This window comes from Ursus maritimus, unplaced genomic scaffold, assembly GCF_017311325.1.
Source record: "Ursus maritimus isolate PB19 unplaced genomic scaffold, ASM1731132v1 scaffold_4, whole genome shotgun sequence".
In the NCBI taxonomy this organism is placed as follows: Eukaryota; Metazoa; Chordata; class Mammalia; order Carnivora; family Ursidae; genus Ursus; species Ursus maritimus.
In genome coordinates, this window is record NW_024426552.1 from 76313171 (window position 1) to 76327972 (window position 14802).

General features: G+C 42.3%; 1 long non-coding RNA gene across 1 annotated transcript; it reads right to left on the bottom strand.

Annotated features, from left to right (window-relative positions):
• Positions 1-516: 516 nt before the first annotated feature.
• On the bottom strand, positions 517-10592 carry LOC121100421. Its single transcript, XR_005832220.1, has 2 exons — positions 9347-10592; positions 517-1527 (listed from the first exon to the last, which is right to left on the bottom strand). It is a non-coding gene; the product is annotated as an uncharacterized LOC121100421 (long non-coding RNA).
• Between the last annotated feature and the right edge of the window lie 4210 nt (positions 10593-14802).

A 14802-nucleotide genomic window follows, 5' to 3' on the forward strand; every position in this document is an offset into this window, starting at 1 on the left:
AGCCATTAGAGCAGATAACATTTGCCTGGGAGACTATGCGGAGTGAGAAATGAAAGGGTCAAAGAAAAAAAGCTTTTAAAACCTGAGGAATGCCAACATGAATAGAGGAACAGAGCCCAAGCAGTCCTTCACAGGGACTGAGGAAGAACATTTAGGACGACAGGAAGAAAATCAGAGAAGTTTGGTGTCGCAGAACCAAGGACATGATCTAGCGAGGACCAGAGCTTCAAATAACTAAGAAATGTCGACTGCAGTGAAAATGGGAGCTTAGACAGAGCCTGGACAGTTTTGCTGTTGCCTTTGGTGACATGATGGCAGCTGGGGTAGATTGGGGAGAGCTGGAGCAAGGGATGGTAAGCCATCCGTGAACGGGAAATGAAGAGGCCAAGCGGCGCAGCCCCAGTGGGGAAGAACTGGGGCGGGTGGGACAGCTGCGGAGAGGGGTGGAGGGAGCTTGCTTTTCTTTCCCTGCCTTGTTTGGAGTTCGGAGAGGTTCGATCATGCTTACACATTAACTGGGAGCAAACAATAGTCTCCTTTTAATCAATCACTGGGAAAACTTGGCTTCTGCAGAGGGCTCCTCATGTTTCGTCCTATTAGAAAAAGCAAATTCGGTAACCCAGGGTGTTCTCTTTTTATACTTCGTTTCCAGGAAGCTTGGAATCGAGTTCAGTTCCCCTCGATGTCTGGTAGTATTCTGTACCACTTCCTTCACTTGCTTTCTGTTCTGTTTTATATCTCAATACCTTGTTTTTAAAGAATAATTGTCATGAGCAGTTTACAAGCTCACAAGTGCAGCATCGGTCCCCCACTCCCCTCCTGTTTTCCTGAGTGCCCACTGTGGCCGTGCCCTCTGCTCACCACAGCAGACCCAATGTGAGGGGAGCAAGGCAGTCGCCACTTCTACAATCCAGTGGAGAAGACAGACATGAACCAAGTGATTGTGCTCATAATTACAACTGTGACGAGTGCAGGAAAGGAGAGCACTGGAAGCCCTAAGAAACTGAGGGATCAGGAGAAGTGTGCTTGAGGCTGGAGGATGAACTTGGAGATGGGCAGGGTAACCTCCATTCCGAATGGATTCTCCTCTTTGGAGACATTGTCAGGGATCGTGCGGCTCCTGCCTGGACACTTGCAGTGGTGGAAGCCAGGGCTGCATTTTCGCACAGCGCCAACAGTCAGGGCAGAGTTTGACTCATGCAACCCCCGCCCAGACGTCTATGCTTGAGTCCACGCAGGTAAGCTGAACTTCCGTCTCGCACGGTGCTCCACGACTGGAGATGTTCTCTCACAGTTAAAAACAGGTTTTCCAATTTTCCTTTTCCTGTTTCTGGATGATGTCATGTTTATAGAGACTTCTAATGGTTTCCAAATATCCATATGTAGCTTCTATAGAAATACAACTCCTTATTCCCGTATACAGAATTGTTAGCTGGAAACACGGCTGTCAAAAAAAAAAAAAATACATGTTCTAGCTTCTCTTGCAGCTAGGTCCAGTGGATTACTGGTAAATTTTAATCAGCTCTTCTGGAAGAAAAAAAGAAAAGCCCTGATTATTATCTGTAGTGTTAATTCTCCCGTAGCCAGTTTTAAGCAACTCAACGTGACTCACGGAACACGGAGCTGGGAGGAAATGTACACGCCAGGCCCTCACGTGCCATAGGAGTGGGCTCTAGGACAGCATTTGCTAAGTGGGACCATACGATGAAGTTCTCAATGGGATATGAGTTGAAGCAATGTGTACCACTGCCTAGTTGTGCCTTCAATGGAAGTCAGGGAACTCTACTTCCCCCTCTTCTTTTTCCAGTGGTCTGGGATACAAACAAGGTAGATAATCCAGTTTATACCCCATAGAGAAGGGCAACATACTAGAGATAACAGAGCAACAAGATCAGAGGAGCCTGGCTTCCAAATATTTTAGTGCTACCTGTCTAGACCCAGTTTCTTTGTGGGTGATTTTTTTATGTAAACAAGTACGAAATTCCTAGCTTGTTTCAGCCATTATCATTTGGGGTCTCTGTTGGAAACAGCTGAACGTGTATCTGAACTGACAGAGTCATCCATCACAGAATGGCAACCAGACCGCTGCTCTAACATCATCCAAAAACCTGCTATTCACAAGACACAGGATGAGCAGGTGAAACAGACATTGCCCCTGCTCCAGGGTGCCTGGCCCCGGGATGAGAGACGGCATGGACTCAAGTTGCTGCGAAGCAAGGGGCAGGTCACGGGTGCTCGAAGGCAGTACGGAGAGGCAACCGCACGGAATTGCTGTTTTTCTGAATGAGACAATATTTGAACTCAGCCATCAAAGGTTGTTAGAATTTTGACAAGTAGAAAGGAGCAGCAGAGCATTCCAGGCAGACGGATTGTACTTCTCCTTCAGATTTTAGATTCCAATCATTCTGAAAATGTGATCCCTCGAAAAATCTCTAGACTGTTATTTTTCCCCTTGTAACAGAACAAATTAATATTGTAAAACTATGACAAAAATGTTTAAAATAGTGAAGAGAATCAATTGTTTTCTGAGTTTCTGACCCCCCCCCCATTTACAAAGAAGCCCTTGATTTGTTCATTTCAAAGCATTTCGGTGGATTAATTAAAGCATTCCTCTAAGTGGCTTCTTAGGCAGCACTTTCTAGGCTTATTTTGAATGACTAAAGGTGCATAAAGATACTAAAGCTTCATTCCTTTTAAAAAATATCTATAATGCAAACTTTTCAGTAATGCACACAGGCCTCCTTTCCAGTTAGTTTTTCTTAGGGGAAGAAATGATATGTTTCTTTTCCGTTGCTTCATGGTGCCTAATACAGCAGGGAGCACAAGAGAAGGTCTCCATAGGTATTTATCAGTGTGAACAGGAGTCATAGAATCTGAGACTGTGAGGGAGGATGCTGGGATTGCGGGTGAGGATGGGACTTCATAAAGGGCCTGGAGATGGGAAGACCTAGTCAGGCAGGTACATGGTTGTCTTAGGAATGAGCTTCGAGATTTCCCCGCAGATCCTGCCAGCAAAGCCCCTGTCTCCTCTTCCCCTTGCTGCACAGGTCAGAAAGCACAGAGGCCCTGGGGGAAAATGGCATTGATGGAAGTGTCAAGGCCACTGCGTCATAGAGCCGGCTAGCTTTTTAGTGCCTGTCCGAGTTAACTGATCCTTCTTCTCAATTTGTTTTTCAAAGTTGTGGTACCCAGAAACATAATTTAAAAAAATCCTATGTAGTTTTTGACATGCAAATTCACACTGTGTTCTTTCCTCAGAAAATTAATGCACAAATAAATATATAGTAGTGGGAACAAAACCACCTAGTGAAATTCCAAGGCTTGAAGATGTAAATCCTTTTCGTGAGGGAACAAAAAGAATAAAGTCTGGGGGGGTTCTCCCAACTCATCAGAAAATCCAGGTGTTATCTCCTTAGCTTCTCCCTCTCTGTGGAGTGAGCAGAGACAAGCCAGGCAGACAGATTCCCCAAGGAAAAGCAGACAGAGCTGAAAAACTCAAATTCCCGTGGGGCTATGCGAGGCTACGAGTGTGTGAGTCAGAGAAAGAGGAGATCAAGGAACCAAGACGGTGCGGTCAGGACAACACAGATGAGAGCCAGTTCTTGTTAGGTGCTGTAGAAATGGACAAGCCTGGGTTTTTAATCGGAGCAGCCGTAAGCAATCTCCTTGAACCCCACTAACATATTAGCAACAGGACATGTTTATAAGGAAAACTTTTTATGGAGGAGGTAACATGTGAGACATGTTTGGGTGAGGTTCTGGGCCAACTTTAGTAACACTTGGACAGTTTCTCTTCTTTGAGCCTCAGCGTCTTTATCAACAAAATGGCTTCTCTTCCACAGCTAGTGAACTGAGCCTCTTTCGTACGTTTAAGAAAACAATATTTACATTCCTGAGAGATATTCAACTTCTCTGACTTCAGTTACTCAGCTTTATCATTAACTTCTGCAGAGTCCTGAGAGTTATTTTCTTTTGCTTCTTTATCAACTTAACGATTGACTAAATTATTCAGTTCACAACCCATTTAATGATTCAAGTCATACAAGAACCAAGAAAAATGATATACAATGGTACTTTATTTTTCACAGTTGGAAGGAAAAATTGCCTATATACTTAGCAAAGATAATATTTATTTGCATTACTCTGGAGAGGTAGAAATAGTCACATAATTTTAAATTGAGTTTACATTTTCCTGAACTCTCATCCATAGTTCAAGCCTATAAAGATAAATTATCCCTAAATTTGGCTTAGAGATTTCTCTCAATTTTGGGCCAACGGCATAGACTATTATGGTCCAAGCCACAATCATTTCAAGCTTAAACTTGTGGAGTAGACTATTTAGCCATCTCCTTTCTCCTTCCCATACCCACCTCCCTTCGCTGCCCACCCCATCACGTCTATTCCCCACATAGTAACTAGGTGAGCCATTTACAAACCTAAGTCAGGTCATGTGACATCTCTGCTTAAAGTGCTCCAGTGACTTCCTGTCTCACTCAGTCAGAGCCATAATCCTGTTCAGGCCCTGACATGCCCAGTAGGCTCCCCTGCTGCCTCTCAGACCTCATCTCCTAACCACTTTCCCTTCACGGAGCCTGCTCCAGTTACACTGGCTTCCCTGCTGTTCCCAGGACACTCAAGCACACTCCCACAACAAGATCTTTTCAAATCACGTCCCTTCCAGATGGCAATAAGGAATAAGGTGTGCTCCTTCCCATGGACCTTGGTTTAAATCTCAGCTCTACTGAATAGTAACCTTCTGAACCCATGGCTTTTTTATCTCCCTTCCCCTGATGTATTCTTTTGCATAGCACTCAGCACCCCATTATATTTCCTAACTGTGTCTTTCCTGTCCATTTCATCCCACTAGAATATAAGCTTTATGGGCTCAGAGATTTTGTCTACTGGATTCATCCTTTCTTGTATCTCTAGTGCTTAGAAGTGTGTGGCATACAGCAGGCATTCAATAAATATTTCTTTTAAAATATTCAGAGTGAACTATTTTTCTTCATATATTGACTATTTTATTGGACAATGTACCTTCTCTCTGACACAATAATTTGAGTTAAAAATTTATTTTTTCTCAGATATAGAAACAATGACCACAAAAGCATCCCTCTGAGATCATTACCAAGAATGGCAAAATTCAGGGCACCGTGGAAGGGCCAAGTGAGCAGTCAACTGGATGAAGTTCAGGAAACGTGAAGAGCCAGAAGTCCTGTCCCATCACCCATCATGGGGCCATTTCCACCAAGCCGTAGAGCACGCACAAGTAACCGATGTTTACCTGTCCTCCTGGGAAAACTAAGTAATTTTACAGACAGAAGCGTTAACTATGTCGTCCATGAAAGTGATTATACTGATGTGAACATCTTTTTTAGGTAGGAAGGGTGTCATATTATCTTGATTCTGTGAGTGCTCACATTATCAGATGGCTTGGGCATGGGCAGGCGTTATCCGTATTCAGCTGGCTGAGGCGTCGTGAGGTGTCAGGAGGATACACAGAGAAAGAACACTGAGGGCCCAGAGATTCCATAGAAGATTTCAAATCTGAGCTCAGCCACGCCATGTATGAGCCCAGGCAAGCCACTTAACTTCCCCAGACCTCAGTCTTCTCTTCAGCAAAATATGAGTCACAAACAATTCCTGCTTTGCCACCTCACGGCATGAAATAAGCAGTGTGAGAATTTCTCTAGGTATATAGGACTCCATGATCACTGCTCCATAAATGACCAAACGCCATTACTTGAGTCCTTGGGCTGATTCCTGAAAAGATGGATAGGCATGTCTAAGTAAACGGCCCCACCTTGTCCTGCCCATCACCAAGAAAATGAAACTAGAGAAAGGGGAAGGCCAGTCTTACGGCATCAGATTTTAGGTGCTCTACTTGGGGATTTGTTCATTCACTCACAACACATCTACGGAGCACCTACAATGTGGGAGGTGTTGAACCTCAGATTTTGTAGGGATAATAGACTTGAACATAATCCAGTCTTGTCCCTGAGAAGCTCACACAGAATAGTGGGGAAGACCACACACACATACCCCCAAACCTGTCATATGACATAGAAAGAGATTTGTCAAAAGAAAGACCCCTGGAATGAAATCAATTCACATGGCCTTGGCAGTCACATCCGTTCTGTTGGCTTTAGTTTCATCTTCAGCAAATGTATAATAATCATGGGTTGATTATGACGATCAAGATGGGATATTATTTTGTTTAGGTGTTTCGTGAACTGTGAATTGCAATCCAGGAGTCAGTTCTTCTGTAGCTCTTCCTCCTCCTCTTCCTCGTTCTTTTTCTTCCTTCCACCCCCTCTACTTCTCTCCCACTTGCTCTTTCTCCTTTTCTCTGTTCCCTCTTTGCTTTGGTAGGAGCCCCACTGTGCATCACTGAGACAGTCTCACAATTAGCTGGATCTAGTTTGATCATTAAAGTGACAGTCCAGTTGGATATCTTTGATCCAACATATTTCCTTATTGTATCACATAATAACAAAGAGCTGGTCATGGATATAACCCTGGCCTGACTTAGATGACATTTTTTTTTCCCAGTCTGTTGCTATACATAGGATATAGAACTGAATGAAGGTAAATAATGATCTTTATTTCCTAAGGGTTTGAATATAACTAGAGGTGGGGGAAGTATTTAGACACAAAATGTAAAGTGCTCAACATTTCAAATTGACTAGCATTTAAGAACAAAACAGACACATCGACAACTTCTGGGTTCAACCCTTTCATGTTTGTTCTTTTCCTCCAGCGAAGCCCCAATTCCTTAGAATTTATGACAGAATATCAAAGTAGAAAGAAATCTTAGAGGTCAGATTATTTGATATCCTTTTGTTTTTCAATGGTAAACTGTGGCCCAGAAAGGGGAGCAATCTGATCAAAGTCATACAATTGAATTAGCAACAAAAAGTCTAGAACACAGGTCTCCTGATTCTCATTCCATTTGTTTTCCCTACCCCTTGGGCTAGCCTCCAGGTCCAATGGGATGGGTAGCCACAGGCTTGTATTCTTTCTATAAATTCCCCCCACCCTCCCTTTTACCTATGTTTAGACATTCCTCCCACCTTCTCCACCCTCTCTCTCCCCACATACATCTTCTTTTTGAGTCACACCTTCTGACAGCTAAGACTCTCAAGTCTCGGGGCGCCTGGGTGGCACAGCGGTTGAGCGTCTGCCTTCGGCTCAGGGCGTGATCCCAGCATTACGGGATCAAGCCCCACATCAGGCTCCTCCGCTATGAGCCTGCTTCTTCCTCTCCCACTCCCCCTGCTTGTGTTCCCTCTCTCGCTGGCTGTCTCTATCTCTGTCGAATAAATAAATAAAATCTTTTAAAAAAAAAAAAGACTCTCAAGTCTCAAAGTTGGGCTTGTGGATAGCCAGGTGTCATGTGCCCTGTACTCCACATTTCTGTCCAGAGTAAGCACTGTTTCATTTAATATTCACAAAAATTGGCAAGATGTCATTATTCTGACCTTACAGACTAGCCAACTGAGGCTCAGAGAACTGTCTTACTTGCCCCAGGTTCCACAGCTAGAAAGTAGTAGGGCCAGGATTTACATCAGATCTAATGCCAGAACTGATTATTGCCTTATTGCCCCTTTGGCACAGCTCTGACCTGGGAAAAGGGAACCCAGTGGTTTAAATACCAAGGGGTAATTGACTCCTAGCTCTTCTGCTAGTGGGGGAAGATGGCACAATGATCCTGGACTGGATCTCTTAACTACGTACTAAGCAATAAGAACTAGAGTGAGTCACTTTACTCCCCCTCAGACAGGATAAGTAATAATGCCTTCCTAGCAAGAGTTGTGAAAATTAAGGATTAGAATGGATAATGTTTGGGAAGACATCAGGTAGTCTGTAAAAGACTATATATTTGGTTTCAATAAATGACTTGTGATTTTCTTAATCCAAATGTTAATGATGATATTGTTTACACTATTTTATTGTGAGCCTTCTCAAATACTTTGATTAAGTGGGTAGTCTAAGATAATAAGTGCATGAATAATTAAGATAGTTTATTGGATTTTTTTTGTCTCACCTCTTACCAAAAAAGAAGTTGGCTTATAGTTTATAAATGCATACATATCATGGTGTCATATCTTTTTCCTAGACAAAAAAAAATTACTGTTGTCATCTTAACAAACATTCACTGAACACATGCTCTGTGTCCCAAGACTGAGCTAAATACTGTATTCCTCATTACCTCATTTAATTATAAAGAGGTAGGTACCATTACTATCTCCATTTTATAGATGGGGAAACTGAAGCTCAAAGCAGTTAAGTGACTTGACTAAGGTCACACTACTGTTAAGTGAAAATGACAAGTTTTTAGAGATATACACAGCATATTTGACATTACTTTATGCCACCTTTGTCAAAATAAAACTTGTCAAAAACTTGAGCGGCTGGTCATCAAGTTATCTAGCAAACTAGAACATAAGCACCATGTTAAAAACTGACTAGTAATGTGTGTGTGTGTGTGTGTGTGCGTGCGCGTGTGTGTGTGTGTGTATGAGACACAGAGAAGGGACGGGAAACAGACAAAAACACATGTAAAAACTTAAGCTAAAGAAAACCACTGTCATTGACCACAAAGTGTAGGTCTGCGCTTTTTCACATAGAGAGACATTGCACACTACTAACTGATTCATTGACCAACAAGTGATTGAGCACTTACTATTATGTACAAGGACAAGTGTTCAAGTCTACAGAGTAAGCACACAAAGTCACAGAACCTCCTCCTTGGGCCTCATGAACTCCTAAATTGTCAGATAAATGCACTTGAATTAGTGTGTGTGTGTGTGTGTGTGCGCGTGTGCGTGCGTGTGTGCGTGTGTGCGTGTGTGTGTGTGTGTGTGTGCCACTTAAGTAAATTGCCTCTGGGGTGTGCTCAAAAGTTGGTTCTTAATCTGAACTGCTCTTTTATACAACTGCTTAAGGAAAGGAATAAGGGAGAATGTCCAACATTGGGAAATAAAAGAATGGGATTTGGAGAAGAAGGGGAGTTACTTCAATTGGTCAAGACATTGGGACACAGACACTTTTATTTTCAGTAGAACGTCGAGCTCTTTGCAGGGAAAAAAAAAAAATCCAATGTCCTGAAAGCTAAATAAAGCAAACTGGGCCTCTGATTCCCCAAGGTTCAGATTAAGAGCCCAACTCTTCCGTGGAGGACGGGAGGAATGAGAGACTGGGTTTCCATTATAAATAACCCCAGAGTTCAGTCAATAGCAATTTCTTTTGAAGCCTTTTAAGGAACCTGGGATGAGGCCAGCAGAGAGGTACCCACTGAGCCAAGCCAGGAGAGAGAGCTGATTTCACTTTGCATAGCACTTACCGCTGTATCACAGCAAAAGAAAGCAGCCAGTGGTGGCAGAAGTGTCCCCTGGCTGGAGGGCCCTGTCATCAAAATTTCTCTCCTCCACCACGCAGGCAACATGCCCTTGGCTCCCCTCTTGTAGTATCTTCGCATTCTACCACCTCAGAAAACAGAAAGTCTTGGAATTAGAAGCCTTGACATTGACATCCCAGTCCACCCAAGCAGCTCTTGGCACAGACACGTCATCCTGCCTGTTCATGTGAGTTTTCTCATCTCCCTCTGTGGCCTACTTCACAGGCTACGGAGTCACTCAGGCGACATGACAAATGCTAAAGCACATTGGGAGGTGATCAAATTTGGAAGCATGAAGGAATAAGTTAGAATGTAAAAGGTTTGAATACAGATGTCCATACCTACCCACAGTTGAAAACAAAAATGAAGCTAATGAATTAAGCATACAAATTCACAGATACATACCCGTCTACATAGAATGGAACACAAACCCCTTGACTGGTTTCCAAAGTCCTCCCCAAGATATTCCCAACCCTTCTCTCTAGAATTGTCTCTCTATGTACCCTTTATGTCTCTTATAGTCCTGTCAGATTAATCACCCAGTGACTCAAGAGCCCAGATTATGGGCTTGTTCTTTAATACTTCCATTTATTAGTTATGTTATTTCTATCTCCTAGAATGCATTTCCTCTATATGGCTATACATCCAAACCTGCTTAAATGCAGCCTTCTTCAGAAAATAAGTTACCTGTGATTCCTCTGTTGTAAGTCAGGTATACTTAATCTGAGCAACCCTAGCATTTTTATTTGTGCCTCACGTTCTACTAATGTATATGCTTGTGATTTGTCAGTTTCCTTGAGAAGGATTATGTCTAATTCTACTTTGTTTCACCTACCAAGGAAATGATGCTAGCCAGTGGCTAAGATTTATTGAGCACTTAACATGTGTGACCTTCTTTATCCTTACAGCTAAACGAGGATGTTGATACTTGTATTTTCCTTGTTTTGCAAATGAGAAACAGGGGATCAGAGAGGTTATGAAAGCTGCGTAAATACACAGCTATTAGGTGGTCAAGTCAGGTTGGAAAATGGGGATTTCCAGTCTAAATCCATTTTTCATATCTATGCCTTCAATTATTGCATGTTCTTAGCATAGAGAGTACCCAATAAATAATTAATGGAGTAAATGAACAAAGAAAAAGAGAGAGAAAGAGAGGGAGAAAGGGAGAAAGAAAAAGAGAAAGAAAGAAAGAAAGAAAGAAAGAAAGAAAGAAAGAAAGAAAGAAAGAAAAAAAAGAGAAAAGGAAAGGAAAGGAAAAGAGAATAGAAAAGAAAAGAAAAGAAAAGAAAAGAAAAGAAAAGAAAAGAAAAGAAAAGAAAAGAAAAGAAAAGAAAAGAAAAAAGGAAGGAAGGGAGGGAGGGAGGAAGGAAGGAAAAGAAAGCATGAGTCTTCCAGCATAAACATTCCCATTCCATGCACAGGATTTCACCTTTTCTTTCAAGTAGAGCCACTCAGTGAACATTTGTTGAATTAATGACTAAAGGAATTGGTCCTAGAACAGATGTCTGCTGAGTCCAGAAAGCTCTCAAAGGGGAGTCATTCACTCATTCTTTCAACACTTACTCATCATTCATTCATTCTTTCAACATTTATTAAAAGGCTGCTATAAAAAGGGCAAATGGCATAGGAATAAAGAGTGAATCAGCCATGAGTCCTGGTCTTTGGGTGCTTACATTTTGATACCATGAGAATCTACTGGTGTTTTTCACATCTAAGAGCAGACATTGGCAGAGTAAAGATAACCGAAGCTCAGGGAATGACCAACATAGCATTCAGAGATGACTGCTAAGGGTAGGTCTGGTGCCAACCATGAAGAAGCCTTCCCTTAAAGAGGAAATTCGGCTAAAGATCATGAAGAATAACTGGATGACTCACCCATCAAAATAGGAAGCTCTGTCTGGTGAGGAAGAAGGTGGCATCGAGGTGGCAGAAACCACGAAGCTCTCGCTCACTTACCACAGCTTCACCCTTGTTTCTTGGGCTACTGTGTGTGGAGTAGAGGACCTACCTGTTCACCAGCCGGGGCTGGACAGACAGGCAGCATTGCGGTCGGATATCCCAGGCTCTGCAAGGTACTGCCAGAGACATTTTTGGTATATAAATGCTACTCTAACTTAGAAAATAGATATTTCTTTATTAAGGCAAATGTTGACTTAATCCATGTATTTCTTTCCTATTTAAAAAATCAAAAAATACATTTTAAAAATATATGCATTAAAAATTGTTTACTTATGCAAAGAATTTATAAGCAAGTGCTGGATCTAGCTTTACTGCAAAAAGTTCTCATTTTAAATTTCGCAGCTAGTCTTTTTTTTTTTTTTTCCGTGATTGGTCCTATCATACGCAAAAAAAGGATCTCTCATTTTCCATAGGTTTTGATGAGGAAAGCAATGGCTCTCCTACTGGCAACTCTTAAATAACCAAGATAAATTTCAGAGACATAAATTCAAAAGTAGTAAGACAACTGTTTTGATTTCTTGGAAGTGCTGTCGAAGAAAACACAAGATTTTCATCCTGTATGTTTTTTTACATTCATAATAAAGTATGTTTCCCTTTTTTTAGTTAATTTAATACTTCTACTGCAAGGAATGAGAATCATATACTGGATAATTCAGACGTTATCACTGAAAAGATTTTCAGACAGTCTCTTAATATAAACATGTTTTGGTACAACGGTTTTAAAAATTATGACTAATGAATAAATATTTTCCGAATGTTATTATTTCTATTTGTTTATTTATGTTTACAGATCAAACATTGTAACTTACCAGCAAATGCTAGGGTCTTCCTTTGCCATGTTGTCTATAAGGTGCATTAGGTAGGGAAAACATACCAGTAAATGGGGGAGATACTTCCCAAGTTAACTGATGAGATAACTAAGTTGAATAGTCAAGGAATTCCACACCAGTATCTCAAGTTCATTGCACACCATCGGCAGTCATCTGAAATGTTTGGGGCTTGTCGGTGGGTGGGGCACAGGAGCGGGTCGGAAATATGCTGTAGGAAGGTGGCGACTATGGTGAACATGGCATTGGCTTTGGAGCCAGGAAGATGGGGCCCCAAATCTTGACTCTACCTCACCGGCCCTGTGCCTTCTGAGACGCAGTTTATTCACCTGAAAAACCATCATATTAACACCCCAACCTCAGGGAGTCACTGGGAACATTAGAATATAGGAGATGCTCGCAAATGGCAGTTCTTATGAGGTGGATAATGTTGGTATATTCACGTGCAGATATAATTAGGTAGTGTTTGCAGTGTATTTATGTGTAGTGCATGGATATTTTAAAAGGTACAGTAAGCAATCCTTACTCCACGAGGTTGCCACATGGATTGCAGAAAGGCTGGCACGTTCTCCTGTTCCATAAAACTTTCTGTGGTTCCAAAGCACACTGGAGAGACCATCACTCCCTGCATACTCAACATATTATCATCGATAATTAAGAGCAGAGCACTCGACTAGAAGTAGGGAGACGTGGGATTTAGTCCTGGCTCCATCTCAAAAGAGCTCTGTGACCTCAGGTCAGTTGCCTCCTCTCTCCGGGCCTCAGTTTCCTAGTTTGAAGATGAGGAAATCACTTGGAAATCTTCTAGTTCTAAAACGGTATGAGGTACCTGACTGTCTGACTTTCTGACTCAAGCAGAGGTTCAAGAGGAAGAAAACCGGTAGAGATGACTAAGGTGGTGGGAGAGACTGACTGTTATCTCATGTCTGAAAAAGTGTGATATTGACGTGATTTTAACACGTTCTCTTAAAAGCTAAGATTAAAGTAGATCACATCAAGCTCCTTTCCTTGTGACCAAGGATGATAGGGCAAGGTTGCAAATGCTTCTCTAACCCTAGCGATAGGTCTACACTACATGCAGCACACAATTTTGTCTGTTTACAGTCCTAACCAAGGCCTTACATATGCATTGGGATTTGGGGTATAGTCTGTGGTCATAGATCCACTGAGGGCACCAATCACACACAGCCCCAAAGATCTTCAGTAAATGCTATTTCGCTGTGGTGAATCCCTTCCTATAATTAAACCATTAAATAAATCCAAGTTTAAATGGTCCAACTTCTAAATCTAACCAACCATGGAATGGGCCACATTGGAAGGAAGAGAGTTCCCAGCCTGGAGCTGTCTAGGAAGGAGTTCAATGAGCACTTTGTTAGGTGTGTTACGTCAGTGACTCCGATATGGCGTGATCTCTAAAGACCTTCTGAACTCCAAAATTTTATGATTCTTCTGGTTCTCTTGACTCTTACCAGGCTAATTCTGGGAATGTGTGTGATGGGTTTTACCTTCATATTTATATTAAAAAAAAAAAAAAAGAAAGAAAGAAATGAGTTGTTTACCCTGTTGAGGAAGAGAAAAAAGCCAACACTATACACAGGCTAGTTGAGTGTTTTAATGGTAATGACACCAATATTCCAGGATTGGGAGCCATGGGGATCTGGGTAGTAAATTTTGGTTAAATGTGAATGGCAACACTGTGAAAATAAAGTTCAGTAAAGGTGACTGACATGCCCAAACCTGGACCTGGCAAACAGGAGGGGGCAAGATAACCTTGCCCGTATTTGTTACAGTACCTGACAATTACCTGCCTGCTCACTTCTCCCTGGATCCTCTGAGAATTTCTAGACCCGACTTGGTTTGTACCCAGCTCAGTGCCCATGGCTCAAAGGATTGTTCTATAATAATCCAGTCCTTCTCCTTTTGGCCTGCTGCCTGCTCCAACTCAGAAGTTAAAAGGTTGCACTTCCTTAAAATGCAGTATTTCCCAACCGAACCTGCATCAATCAACCGATTAGTATAATTACACAGGCACTGCTCAAGGCTAAACACTGGCTAATGATCGCTGGCTTTGTCTTATTCCAGACTGGTCTTTCTTGATCCAGCTGAGAACTGACCACTGGAAAGGAGGTTCATGGGAAGATCTGAAATGCAACTGGGAGAACACCGTGTCAAACTGTCATAGTCGTAGGAGGGGCAGCCTTTGCCGCATCTGTCCTGATCTGGTAAGTTGGTGGAGTCTCGGTTTGAACTGCAGGATGTGAAGAGTGACTCGGGATTTAAAGAGTGGCATAGTAAAGGAGCTACTGAAGAGGTTTCCTGCCCTAACTCTCTTCTCAGTCTCTTTCGAAGGTCCTGTACCCCCCACCCCCTCCTTTTACTGGTTCCTGCCACTCACTGTAGGTCTGAGTTGATTGGCCCGGTTGGATTAAGGAGTAATACCATGCAACATTGGTAGGCACAGCAGCTTGGTCTGTGTGGATCCAAAGGGTTCAGAATCTTTTCAGCAATCACCCTGGCTCCAGGCAGAAGAACCCAAGGCCAGGGAGATAGGCCTATCCCTAGAAGGATTATACCTGAAAGGCCAGGTTCATGCTTGCTGTTGTAGGGCAGGGTGTG